This window comes from Myotis yumanensis, unplaced genomic scaffold (assembly GCF_028538775.1).
Source record: "Myotis yumanensis isolate MYYU_CA2020_CCGP unplaced genomic scaffold, mMyoYum1.0.hap1 SCAF_15, whole genome shotgun sequence".
Lineage (NCBI taxonomy): Eukaryota > Metazoa > Chordata > Mammalia > Chiroptera > Vespertilionidae > Myotis > Myotis yumanensis.
The window spans coordinates 20626647-20638784 of record NW_027223766.1 but is presented as its reverse complement, the minus strand read 5'-3'; positions in this window follow the sequence as shown (position 1 = coordinate 20638784).

Below are 12138 nucleotides of genomic sequence, written 5' to 3'. Positions count from 1 at the left end.
ACTCAGCATGTCAAATAGCACCACTTATTTCAGTCCCCCAAATTAACAACATATTGAAATGCTTCACTTCAAGTCTATAACCAACCAAGCCCCAAACCAAAAATCATACGAAAAGGGAATGGTCTGAGCTAACGTTAAAACATCAGATTTTATTTTTATCTTAAAAAATTAATTTTACAAATGATACATGATTTTTAAGTGAAATTCAAGCCAAAACACAAGGAAATAATGATTTTAAATCCAACAAGCCAGAAGTTTTTCTTACTAACCATAAGTAAACATCAGCCTAGACATCTCTAGGCATAAAATCAGATAAATAATAAATAGGTAGAAAGAGAGGTATAAGTGACTATAAAATAGGGATTGTTATTATGCAGGTTTTAAAATTACTTAATGATATTTTCACTTAACAAAACAGAATGAAATGTAAAACATTCTAATTTTGGATAAATTTTTAAACCAAATTGATAAAAGTATTAATATTTCCTCTAGATTCTTTTGCTCTCCAGTGTTTGGGCTGGATATGGAGGTCTGAGTAGAGGTGAAATACCTTCGGATGGGGTTGGGGGGTTCTTGACACACACAATCCAGTAGTCACTCACTCACTCAGAGGTTCTAACAGACCCTTGGGAGGAGTAAATATGATAAACAATGCTTCTCAAGCCCCTCAAGTTGATAGTACTCGTTTTACAGGTAGTAAAATACTATATTCTTCCTAAAGTTCATAATAGAAATGCAAGAAAATGCCAGGGTTAGCTAGCTATGCCTTTATTTTCTTATTTCCCAGGAACATCATGCTTGAATGTGTTTCCGAAGAGGACCATCTTCCTATCTGACCTGCTGCTCTGGAAGGTGAAGGAGCAAGTAATGGAGTAACATGCCTTCCTATATATAGTTCACAGACTATGGCTGCAAGCACTTTTTTTCTCTTTGAGATATAAAATAAACTGTGTAATTATTCACATCCACAAATTAAAGTCACAATGAAAATAAGATGAAACCTGAATATGAGGAACATAAAATATCAAATATGTGTTTACAGATGTGTTAAAAACAAAGAATCAGTGAAGGAGAGAAAGCTATGAAGGTATTCACTAGCCACCCTTAAAAATCCTCAATAATTATAAGGATGTGAAGTGTTGAAATTATGCTATGCATTTGAGCAAATGGAAAATCCATAAAATCCATTTTTATATTATAAAATATTTTAAGAAGTATCTGTTTGTCTACCTAATGGCCCATTTGGCAGTAAGTACCTTTGTAATCGCCAAATAAACTTACATGCCTAGGAGATTATCGTTGCTTTCTATTTCTTTTCTAAAATAAACTCTCTATATGCAATTATAAGGGCAATGGAGTGTGTATAGACTTAAGAATAATGGAAGGTTGTGAAGTGAGGGGTTGTCCTTTCTTGAAGTAAATAAGAAGGTAAAACTTGCTACTTTCAGTCACTAGTAAAAAATTTCTTTTATATTTAATGATGATATCTGGAAGAATGGTTGCTGCTGAAATTATATTTAATTAATTAGATACTGCTCTATGTACCTGAACCATGCCTACAAATTCATTTATGTACCACTAGGTGGCAGTAGTGCTATCTAGGGCAGCATTGACCTTATCTTGATCATCCAACACCTTCTCTTTACAGCTTCTGAAGCTTCCCAACTATTATATGTCTCATTTAGAAAATTGTTGTTGTTGTTAAAATACAACTGAGTTAACAAATAAGAATTAATTAGATATAACTGTTTCCAAAAGAAATATTAGAATCAGGATTTAAAGGAAGATGGCCTCGAACATTGTTGAATATTGCTGTATGGCTCTGCATCCCATTGAGTTGGGGTGCACACACTGAATCAAGTTAGATAGATGCTGGAATGTTTAAATAGGTTTTGTCACCACTTACCTTAATTTAGGTTACAAAATTGCTCTGACATGCTTCATAGAGGCAGGAGCTTTCCTGCTTCTGCTCCTTCAGGTGAGTTTTAAACTGGCTGCTTACTCTTATCAAGATGAAAATTACATTTTATCCTGCTAATGAGCTTTGAAGCATAGTTTCTCCTTGCAGGACTATTCTTCCTCAAAAATAGACTGAAGAAATTATTGCTGGATCCCTCTGCTTTTTCTTTTACCGCTTGCAAGCCTAGGCGTGGTTCAAAACTGTCAACTCTGTTAGGAGTCACACTCAGTCAGAATCAGTAAGTACTTTCTCGCTTACCTCGTCATCTGTAAACCTCTCTAATATAGTCCTCTTTTGAAGCTTCTTTTACTATGGGAGGATTTTTTCTCATACGCTCACTTAAGCTATTCTACTAAGTTGGCAGTGTTCAGGATCTCCTCAGATCTCTCTAAAAAGAAGCTTTGCTGTCTTGTCTTTCATTATCCTTCAATATATTTTAAAGTTGACAGATGAGATTGCTATTAAAGCTTCTATAGACAGCAATCATGTCCTCCTTCATACCTTAATCAGCATCAGGATCTATAAAAGCAAAGAAACAAGAAAACAGATTCCCTCTTAACTGTAGTCTGAGATTGTTTTCAACATGTCTATTTCAGCGCCATACTATATTTTTAAATTTTTTTTATTAAAATATATTTTTTATTGATTTTTTACAGAGAGGAAAGGAGAGAGATAGAGAGTTAGAAACATCGATGAGAGAGAAACATCGACCAGCTGCCTCCTACTGGGGATGTGCCCGCAACCCAGGTACATGCCCTTGACCGAAATCGAACCTGGGACCTTTCAGTCCGCAGGCTGACGCTGTATCCACCGAGCCAAACCGGTTTTGGCTATATTTTTAAATTTTTTTAAAAAGTCCATGCATTTAAAAGAAAACCAGCTATAACATTAGCATTAGTAATTAGATAATATGGGGAGCTAAATGGTACCAACCCCCCACCCCCCAAAAAACCAACAACAACAAAAAAAACAGTGAAGAGCTGCTCTGACCAAACTCACATGCAAATCGCTTTCTTTTAAAATGGTGGCATGTATCAACACAAATTACATTTCTGGGTCGTGGCACATCAAACTACCCACAAATGAAGGATAACTTAATTGCTTTGACCACAAGTCAGAAGAGCTCAGTTGGCAAATATAAAAATATATTGGTGCTATTTGCATTTGCATTTGCGTAACCAGTGATTTCATTTTAATGCCCAAGTCTAGATAACAAAGAAACCCACAGGTAGTGAAACACATCTTGCAAAGCCATGGATACCATCCCTGACCAGGGTGTCGAAGGGTGCAGAGGACACATTGGTCTTGTCAGCTACATCCGTGGGCATAGGAAATACCGTTGTCAGCTCAGCACCTTCAAATTCAGATCACAGCATTTGAGAGTTTATGTCTTTATAGGTTAAACAGTTAAGTATTTACAGAGATTTGCTGCCTGTACCACCACCTTAAAATGACCTCCTAAAAATCTTTTAATAATTAATTATTATTCTAAATATCTAATGTTACTGTTAATAGCTTAACTTGCTTCTCATAATTTCACCTAACAATGTATTTCCAATAAATAGTCACGGCAGAGTGAGGCTTGCTATATTTTAGAGTTTACTATGTAGCAGCCCAAATAAAGTAAAAATATATAGAAGAGAAAAAATATGACACAAAGAATAGGACATGTCTGCAGGCCTTGTATTAAATGTGATTCCAAAGCAAGTAATGATAAAATGTAGACTATAGACTCTCCATTTCTTCTAACCCATTATCTTTAAGATGATGTTACTTTCATATTTTCTAAACTTTGTAATCTAAACAGCAAACTTAATTCAGGAAAGATAAAAACCTGCCATTGCTGATTACCATAGCCTGGATCATAGACATTTAAATCAAAAGTCACTTGAGTTGGAAAAGGTTTAAGTTTTTTCAATAAATTATTTTTTATAATGACTATAAAAGTTATATAGTACACAGAGGCTAGCTGAAGCTAGATACTTTACTGTACCTGAATTGTGGGGAATACTTTCTGAGACATAAAGCTGACAATCAGACATCCAAGTGTGACCGGGAAATAGCAGCCCCTGAAAGATTAAAGTGTGAATTTAGTAACCTTAAAAGCAAAAACCATTGTCCTTTCACTCCTGGACCAGGAGACAGAATGGGCAAATGACAATACAAACACATGTAAGGAGATCAGAAAGATAAAATCATACTCCAAAATCACTTGTCAAAGCTGAAAGTGAGAATTTTCACCCCACAAAAAAATCTTTATTTCTTCTGCTATTTAAAAAGTAGTTCTATGATCATAGTTAAAATATAAGCATGAAATGGCTTAATTTACAAAGTTAAACTGAAAATTATCCATTATTGAAACTCAATAAAGTCATTGCAATATAATCATCAAGTATTTTAAATGGCATGAGTTTTCTTCAAAAATATAATTACTAGTAAAGAAGTTCAAATATCTGTGATTAAGCAAAAATACATATTGTTCATGAATATCATCATTATTTTTAAATGCATTCTTGATCCAAACGACATGAAAGAATATGGTTTTAGGTAATGAAATTTGAGGGGCAAATAATGGAGAGCAAAAGAACCTAGAGGAACTATTAACACTTTTATTCATGCAATCTTTTACTCTTGACTTTTTTAATTGTGAAAAAAATGCTATACACATAATAAACAGTAAATATCTGTGTCACCTATAAATCTCTTCACTTTTTATAAAAATATTTAAAGTAACTTATGAGAAACCCCACTCTTGACCCTCCTACCCCAGTTAAGTGTTCAGAAACTTCTTTTAGATTTTTTCTGCATGGACCTAGCCACACAGCCTTTTGTTTAATAACAAATACGACTGTGGCATATTCCAAGTTGCTTTTGAACTTAATTATGTGTCAGAAGTGTCTATCCAGAATATATCAGCATTCTATTTTATAGAATGAAGACACGATAATTTATTTAATTGTTTGCTTACTGAACAACACTTAGGTTGTTTTGTATTTTCTGCCATTTCATAAAATCCTTATACATATATCTATTACTTATGCCATTATTTCCATAGGGCAGATTCTTAGGTGTCAGAATCCAAGCCACCTTCCTCAAAAAGATTGTGCCAATTTTCACTACAACAATTTTCCTCATAACTCTGCATATTCCTAACTTTGTAAAATGTGGACTATTTTAAAAATTTTTTTTAATTTCTAGTTTCTCTTTCTTTTTTATTTTAATGTTTCCAATACCATTTATGCCCTGTTCCACCTCCACTCTCTGAATATCTTTGTATGTCATTTTTTTGACATTTATATTTCTTTAAGTACTAGATTAAATTATTTTCCTATTGGATAGCTTCATGTTGTTTTGCAGAAGCTCTTTGCATAGTTGATGTATTTATTTTCTTGTCCTAATCTATCATTAGTCTTTTAACATTGATTATGGTCTCTTCCTTTGCAGAACAGGAATTTTTTAATTTTTTATGTAGTTAAATATGTCAACCTTATCTGTGTGAGTCCTTCAATTTTTGCTTTGTTTAGGAAAACCTCTCCACGTCAGTCTCTAAAATACCATCATTATAAATATAGTAATGCTATCATTGTGTTACTTTAAATGTCTTTCTAAATCCACATAGAATTTATTTAACTCTGATTCTAATTGAATAATAAAATATAAGTAGAAATACTCTTCAAATACTTACAGAATAATGAAACCTGTGGGCAATAAATAGCTGAGGTTTAAAAAGAAAAATAGTTCAACAAACCTGATTTTTTTTTGATAAAAAAAAAAAAAATGCCGCCCTGGCCGGCTTGGCTCAGTGGATAGAGCGTCTGCCTGCGGATTGAAGGGTCCCAGGTTCGATTCTGGCCAAGGGCACATGCCTGGGTTGCGCCTTGATCCCCAGTGGGGGGCATGCAGGAAGCAGCCAATCAATGATTCTCTCCCATCATTGATGTTTCTATCTCTCTCTCCTTCTCCCTTCTTCTCTGAAATCAATAAAGAAATATATTTTTTTTAAAATGCCACAAGTAAATGAATTGATCAGTGAAGACAAGATGTGTAATAAAGTTAGACCTTTGACATATGTTGGCTCTATAAACTTTCATAAAAAATCAATTCAAGTTGGCTCTAAGGTGAAACTATCAGTCAACTGAATTGACATAAATCGGGCCATAACCAACAGAAATAGTAACAATAATGATGTAACCAGCTATAGGAAGGAAGGAAACGATATCGCACCAAGATCACTGACAGATCCAGATTCACAAAGCTTTTACATAAACAATCTAGAAGGAAGAAAAATAACATAATCATCAATTTAACAAATGTCACTGAACTGAAAAGTGCACTGCACGCATTCAGAAGCGCTATAATACAGGATTCTTCCGAAGGATGGAAACACTGTGAGATATCCAAATCAGAATTGACTCTGAGCCAAAACACAGCCCTTCTTCTATCCGTGTACCAGTTAATTCAGTCAAATCAACACTTTGTAACTGGCTAGAGACAAATCCATTCAGTTTGCGATAGCAGGGGGAGACTGGGCACTCCACAACCTGGCAGTCTGGGCATCGAGGAGAAGGGAGAAGCAAAGAGTGTGGGTGCTGATGGCCTGGGAACATAGAAAGTTCCACAGCGATGGCCCCCACCCCCTGTGATATTCGAACATGGCCCAAGCAGTGAATTGCTGCCCCAATCTACCCGCACTTGAAAGTGATGACAGAAAAAGTAAATAAAATACAAACCAACAATGCTCATTAAAAGTGACTGCACTGGTTTAGATGAAACAGTCACAGAAGCATCATAAAGTGTTAACATGAAATCCACATACCACTTTAGTGTTTGCAAAATGCTTCCACGCGGTCTCCTTTGATGAATACCCTGAGGCAGTAAGAGAAGCCATGATTAATAGATCCATTTTCCTCCTGAAGCTAAGTGGGATCAAGAAAATTGCCAAAGATTGCACAGCTCCTCTGCTGAGAACCTGTGATTCCTACAACACCGGCTCACACCTTTAAAAGCAATTTGCAAAGAAGAGCAATCAGGTTTAGGCATCTGTAAAAAATCATAATTCAAAAACTTCATTTTAAAAGAAAAAGCAAATAAACACACTAAATGTATTCTTTGTCCTCAAATCTGGGTACCTACTTTTCCTCAGCCTTCCTTCCATCCCTGTATTTTCCCAGGACCCTTGTTCTCAAAACTGTGGGAATACGGGAAGCAACTCCAGGGAGTAAGAATACAGAGTGGTGCAAAAGTAGGTCTACACTCATGAGTACATGAAACAGCGTTTATTCTGGTGGTATTATGTATTAAGTATTGTATTATTTTCCATAAGAACAACTGTAAACTTACTTTCGCCTCATCTGTATTTAAGTACGTGGATTATAAAACAGTCTTCTTGGAAACTCTCAACTTCTTATTCATGAGACAATGGGAGGTTTTTTTTGTTGTTGCCGTTTGTTTGTTTTCAGAAACACCTAACGCCTAGGAGGCTCCCAAGTCGTGTTTGGAATTAACTTTTAAAGTCGTCATGCCACGTGGTGATATCCATTTTCCACAGGGGCATAACACTACAATAGACAGACAGCCGAGACCACTGTATGCAAACGATGGCCCCTTCGGGTAGCCTGAATAAAATGCTTCATTAGAGGAATATTATTATTATGTTAAGGAACTCTTCTCATGATGCCTTGTAGCTGTTGGTTTCCTTCTTATAATACTTCCTTAACAACATGTAAATATAGCACCAATGTGAACAGCTCAATCAGTATAGTTTTCGGCCAGATACAATAATAACTACAAGTTGAATGCTTCTCAAACATAAATTAAAAATGATTATGTCCAATAATACTGCCTTGCTAGAATAGATCAAATGACCTCATCAAAATTGTTTGAGAAGGCGTCAAACTTAGCCACGTTTAAATTTCAAAAATTTAACTGTGAAAAACTCTCTAGCTAACCATCTGTTGATCTAGTTCCTCCTAAATATAATCAAATTTCTTTCAAACAGAAACTCTTGCATTGACAGAGTGAATGAGTCCAAATATTTGGTTTAATAGATCTTCACTTTAACTAATCAAATAAAATTAATCTTTCAACTGAAGTGAAGTTTACATTTGTCTGTTTGATCTACAATGTTTTTGAAGGATTTCACAATATTTTGTACACTACAAAAAGCATAGCTACTTTTATTTCCATTTCAAACAGCTGGCCTGAGTATATAATCATAGATGGAAAATGTCCTTAATTGGGATATCATCTCTAAATTTTACTGGACTTTAGTCCTATTTATAAAAGGGAGCAAAGTTTGCAAAAATACTCATGTTACAGAAACATTTTAATTCCAAAAAGTGTTAGGTAGTCATGATTCCAATATGTGCATTAAGTTTTTGGGAAATGATTTAGCTCCAGGTGGTGTTTAAGGCTCAGAAGGCCTAAGGAAGATATCCTCAAAGACTATGAGATGAGAGACTGTTAATTAAGTGGAGGGCTGTTGATAAAAATGGCGCAGACTATTTATTAACGTTGACTAGTAAAGTTCTATGAGGAACTAGGAGAATTTATGTTTCAACACACCATCATTTCACATAACTCTCCTTTCTACCATATGTGGTAAGCATCATCCACAAAAAGTGAATAAAGAGAACTGCTTTTACTGAAAATACCCTTGAAAGAGAAATCTGCTGGTGATGAAAGTATCTGAATAGCAATTCAGCACTTGGTTTTCACTAGCTAAATTAATTCCTGAGCACACCGAGGTATTTATAAAGTTACTGTATCTTTTGCATAAAATGACTGGTTCAAATCCTATTTTAGAAATTAACCTGTGGTTTAATTTCTTCTATCAAATTAGTAATTTATGATAAATCAAAGAATCCTGTTTATCCTTAATCTATAAGTAATAACTATATTTGAATCTATAGAAACTATATGTGTAGATATAACATACTAACTCCTACTTATAAATATTAGCTTCCATGATTATGTCTGACAGCTTGTAATGAATTTTCAGCTCATGTTTTGTGATGGTAATTGATTTATCACAAATAATTTTTTAGGAGTTAAGATAGAGTATTTGAACGTTTCACATTCCGCATTTCAGTATTGTTGTCGTCCACCTCCACATTCTCCTCACTGCCAGCAGGTGGTGCTGTGGGTTTTAAATCGCAGAGCTGAAACCCAGAGCAGATCAAAGCCCTTTTCCAGTTTGTTTCTCCCTTCATTCGTGGAAACCAGGCAAACCCTAAAAATGTTCAACAATTTTTCCTTGGGGGAAAAAAAAAATCGAATGTTTTCCAACATTCGATAAAGATAAGATTTGAAGGAGGAAACACGTAGAACAGAAATAAGTACATCAGCCCCTCGTGAGTGCAATTGAATGCAGAGCATTCCAGTTAATTCTTCCAAACTCCTTTCACTAGCTTTCCTCTATCCCCATCCGCATACCCTGCATTGTTCTCCGGGGTCTGAGCCATGCAGGGCAGGGGACAAGTTTTTCCACTTGCCTTCCAAGTCTCCATCCTGTGAGAGACCCCGCGGGCGTCAGGTAAGCCCTTCGCTGGGGGACCCGCCCGCGAGCTTGCTGGGGCGCACAGTCGCGCTGAAAAGGCTGCTTCTTGGGGGCGCTGAGGGCCTCTCTTCAGTCTGTTCAATCTGAAGCTCACATGTCGCCAAACACTCGTGAGGATCAGCCTCTTCTATTTAAAGTAGATAAAGATAAAAGAAAAATCTTTCCGAAAATAAACTTTTTATCAACAGGTTTTAACTTTTCCACGGCCGACGTCCTTGGAATTGCCAAGCACTTCAAAGCCACGGCAAAGCTGGGGCCTTCGGAGCCGGGCAGCTCCGTTCCCGCTTCCTTGGCCCCTGTGCCCTCGCAGCCCTCCTCCTCATGAGCCCCGCCGGTCCCCAAGACACACGTGCACCCATCGTATCTCCCTGCAGTGAGCTTTGTAGGACCTGGCGAACGGGGTGAGAAAATACTGAGGACAAAACGACCCCAAAAGGCTGGGGCTGGAATTTCTCCGCCACCGAGTTGACCCTGCCTTCCCAAACCCGGAGGGGGCGCCGGATGATAAACCTCGGCTGTGCAGGCTGCAGGCCGACACAAGTGCCACCAGACAACGCGGACTGGGCGGGGGACCGGGGAGGCAAATGCAAGTTCAAGGCCAGCAGGCCTCCCATCTCGGCTGAAGTGCGCTCTGGAGTGCCCGGGCCTGGAGAGCGGCGGGGCGCACCCTGAATCTAGGCGGCCCGGCGAGAGTGGGGACTGCAGCCCTCGCTCCCCCTCCCACCCCTACCCCCCCCCCCCCCCCCCCCCCGCCCCGTTCCGGAGGAAGTCCCACGGGGTCTCCCGGTCCCAGCCAGACACCATCTTCCAGACCGGACTTCCCTGAGGCCGGGAAGCGCCTCCCGGAGCGGGGTCCCACCGCTCTCAGGGAATTGGCTTTTCCAGAGCAGCTCCCAAGCGAAAGCTCATGGCATTTTTGCTAAACTTTGCTTTTACTTTTTAGAATGTTCTCAAGTAGATAAGTTGACTCTCTCTCTCTCTCTCTCTCTCTCTCTCTCTCTCTCGCCATCCTACCTTTCAGAAAACACAGATACCCAAATCCAAGTGTTCCGGGTTCTCCCTACTTTTTAATCTAGAGAAGTAATAAACTGTTTATCGGGGCCATAGAAATAACAAAGAGGCACCCAGGCTTTGCTCTTCAAAAGTAGATTAGATTGTGCTCCGTTCTGATTTTATTTAGGTTCCTATTTCAAATTTCAAGCGAAGATTAATAAAGATGATCACTAAGACATTAAAGTAGGACCTAAAAAAATTAGTTTGGCCTGACGCTCAAAGCTCTATTACTCCCGTGCGGTGCTGCTTGCTGAATATTTTAGAATCCTTCCAAAGCCTTAGGTAGGCTCCTTCCTGCTCTAGCAAAACTGTATCCATCTTTCCACAACATGCTCTGGAGACTGTAAGTTTGGTATCCAACACTCGGCCCAGGGTGCTCCCTGTGCCAGGGGCCTCGCTGCGCCAAGCAACCCAGACCAGCACCGAGGCAGCTGTGCAGGGTGTTGCTGGACCGTCCCCTTCACGCCCCCACGCCCCCCGCAAATCCCGCCTGCCGAGTGGACTGAGCTTCCCCCACCGTGCTGCGGGCAAAGGAGACAGTCCCTGCCTTTCCTGTGCCCAAATGCTTAGGTAACTCACAGTGACCTCTGAAAATGCGCCATCAGGGGACTGCACCTCCAGTGCTTCCCTCTCTGGGGTCATCAGGGAGTCAGGGGCTTTCCCCGCGGGCTCATTTCCCACCCTTTCCTGCCCACTCCTTCCCTCCGGGGAGCCAGAATGTGTTTATTTTGACTTGTCCTCTGCTACTTTTCCAACTTGCTAGTTACATCAGGAGCCGCTTCCTGGCGGAACAAAGTTCAAGTGCACAGAGTTCCCGAGCCCCTGCGGGCAGAGGGCACAGAATCAGCAGCAGACGCCCTCCCTCCGCTGGCCCGAAACCAGGCGGCGGGATCCCACTCAAGTGAGGGGAGAGAGAGAGAGAGAGAGAGAGAGAGAGAGAGAGAGAGAGAGAGAGAGAGCCTAGGCCGTGACGTAGGGCTGGCGACGATTAACCCAGGTAACGAGACACCAGGCAGATGTGTTTTCATTGCCCTGTAAGATACACGCAGTGCTAAGTGCCTAACAACTTCCCAGAAGCAATCAGCAAAAGTTTACGAGTGCGTAAACCTCGAAGACCATTCCCCGACGGTTGTTACAGGCCCACATTTAGAGCTGCTATAAATTCTCGGGCAGTCTCCCGAAGCTGAATGTCCACTGTCTAGTAAGCTGCCACCTCCTCCGGGAAGACCTGGGGGATTTTCTTGAGCCTCTAAGGAAAGAGGTTTTGGGCTCCTACTGAGTGAAATAAAGTTGCGCAAAAGTTTGCACCAGATTTTGGGATGGCGTGGAGGTGGGGGCGGGGACGGGCCAGGACGCGCGTAGTTATCTGACAGCGGCGAAGGACCAGGGTCCCGCGAGGGTCCCAGTTCTAAGCCGGGTCAGGAGGCATCTTGGCTGCTTTCTGTGGTCGCCCTTGCTGGGCTTCCCGGCCCTGCAGGACCCAGCTACGCCCAGGCTCCCACCTGGCCCTTCCAATGCCCACTGACTGGCCGGCAGGCGTCCAGGCGTCCCGCGGAAAGGGCCAGCC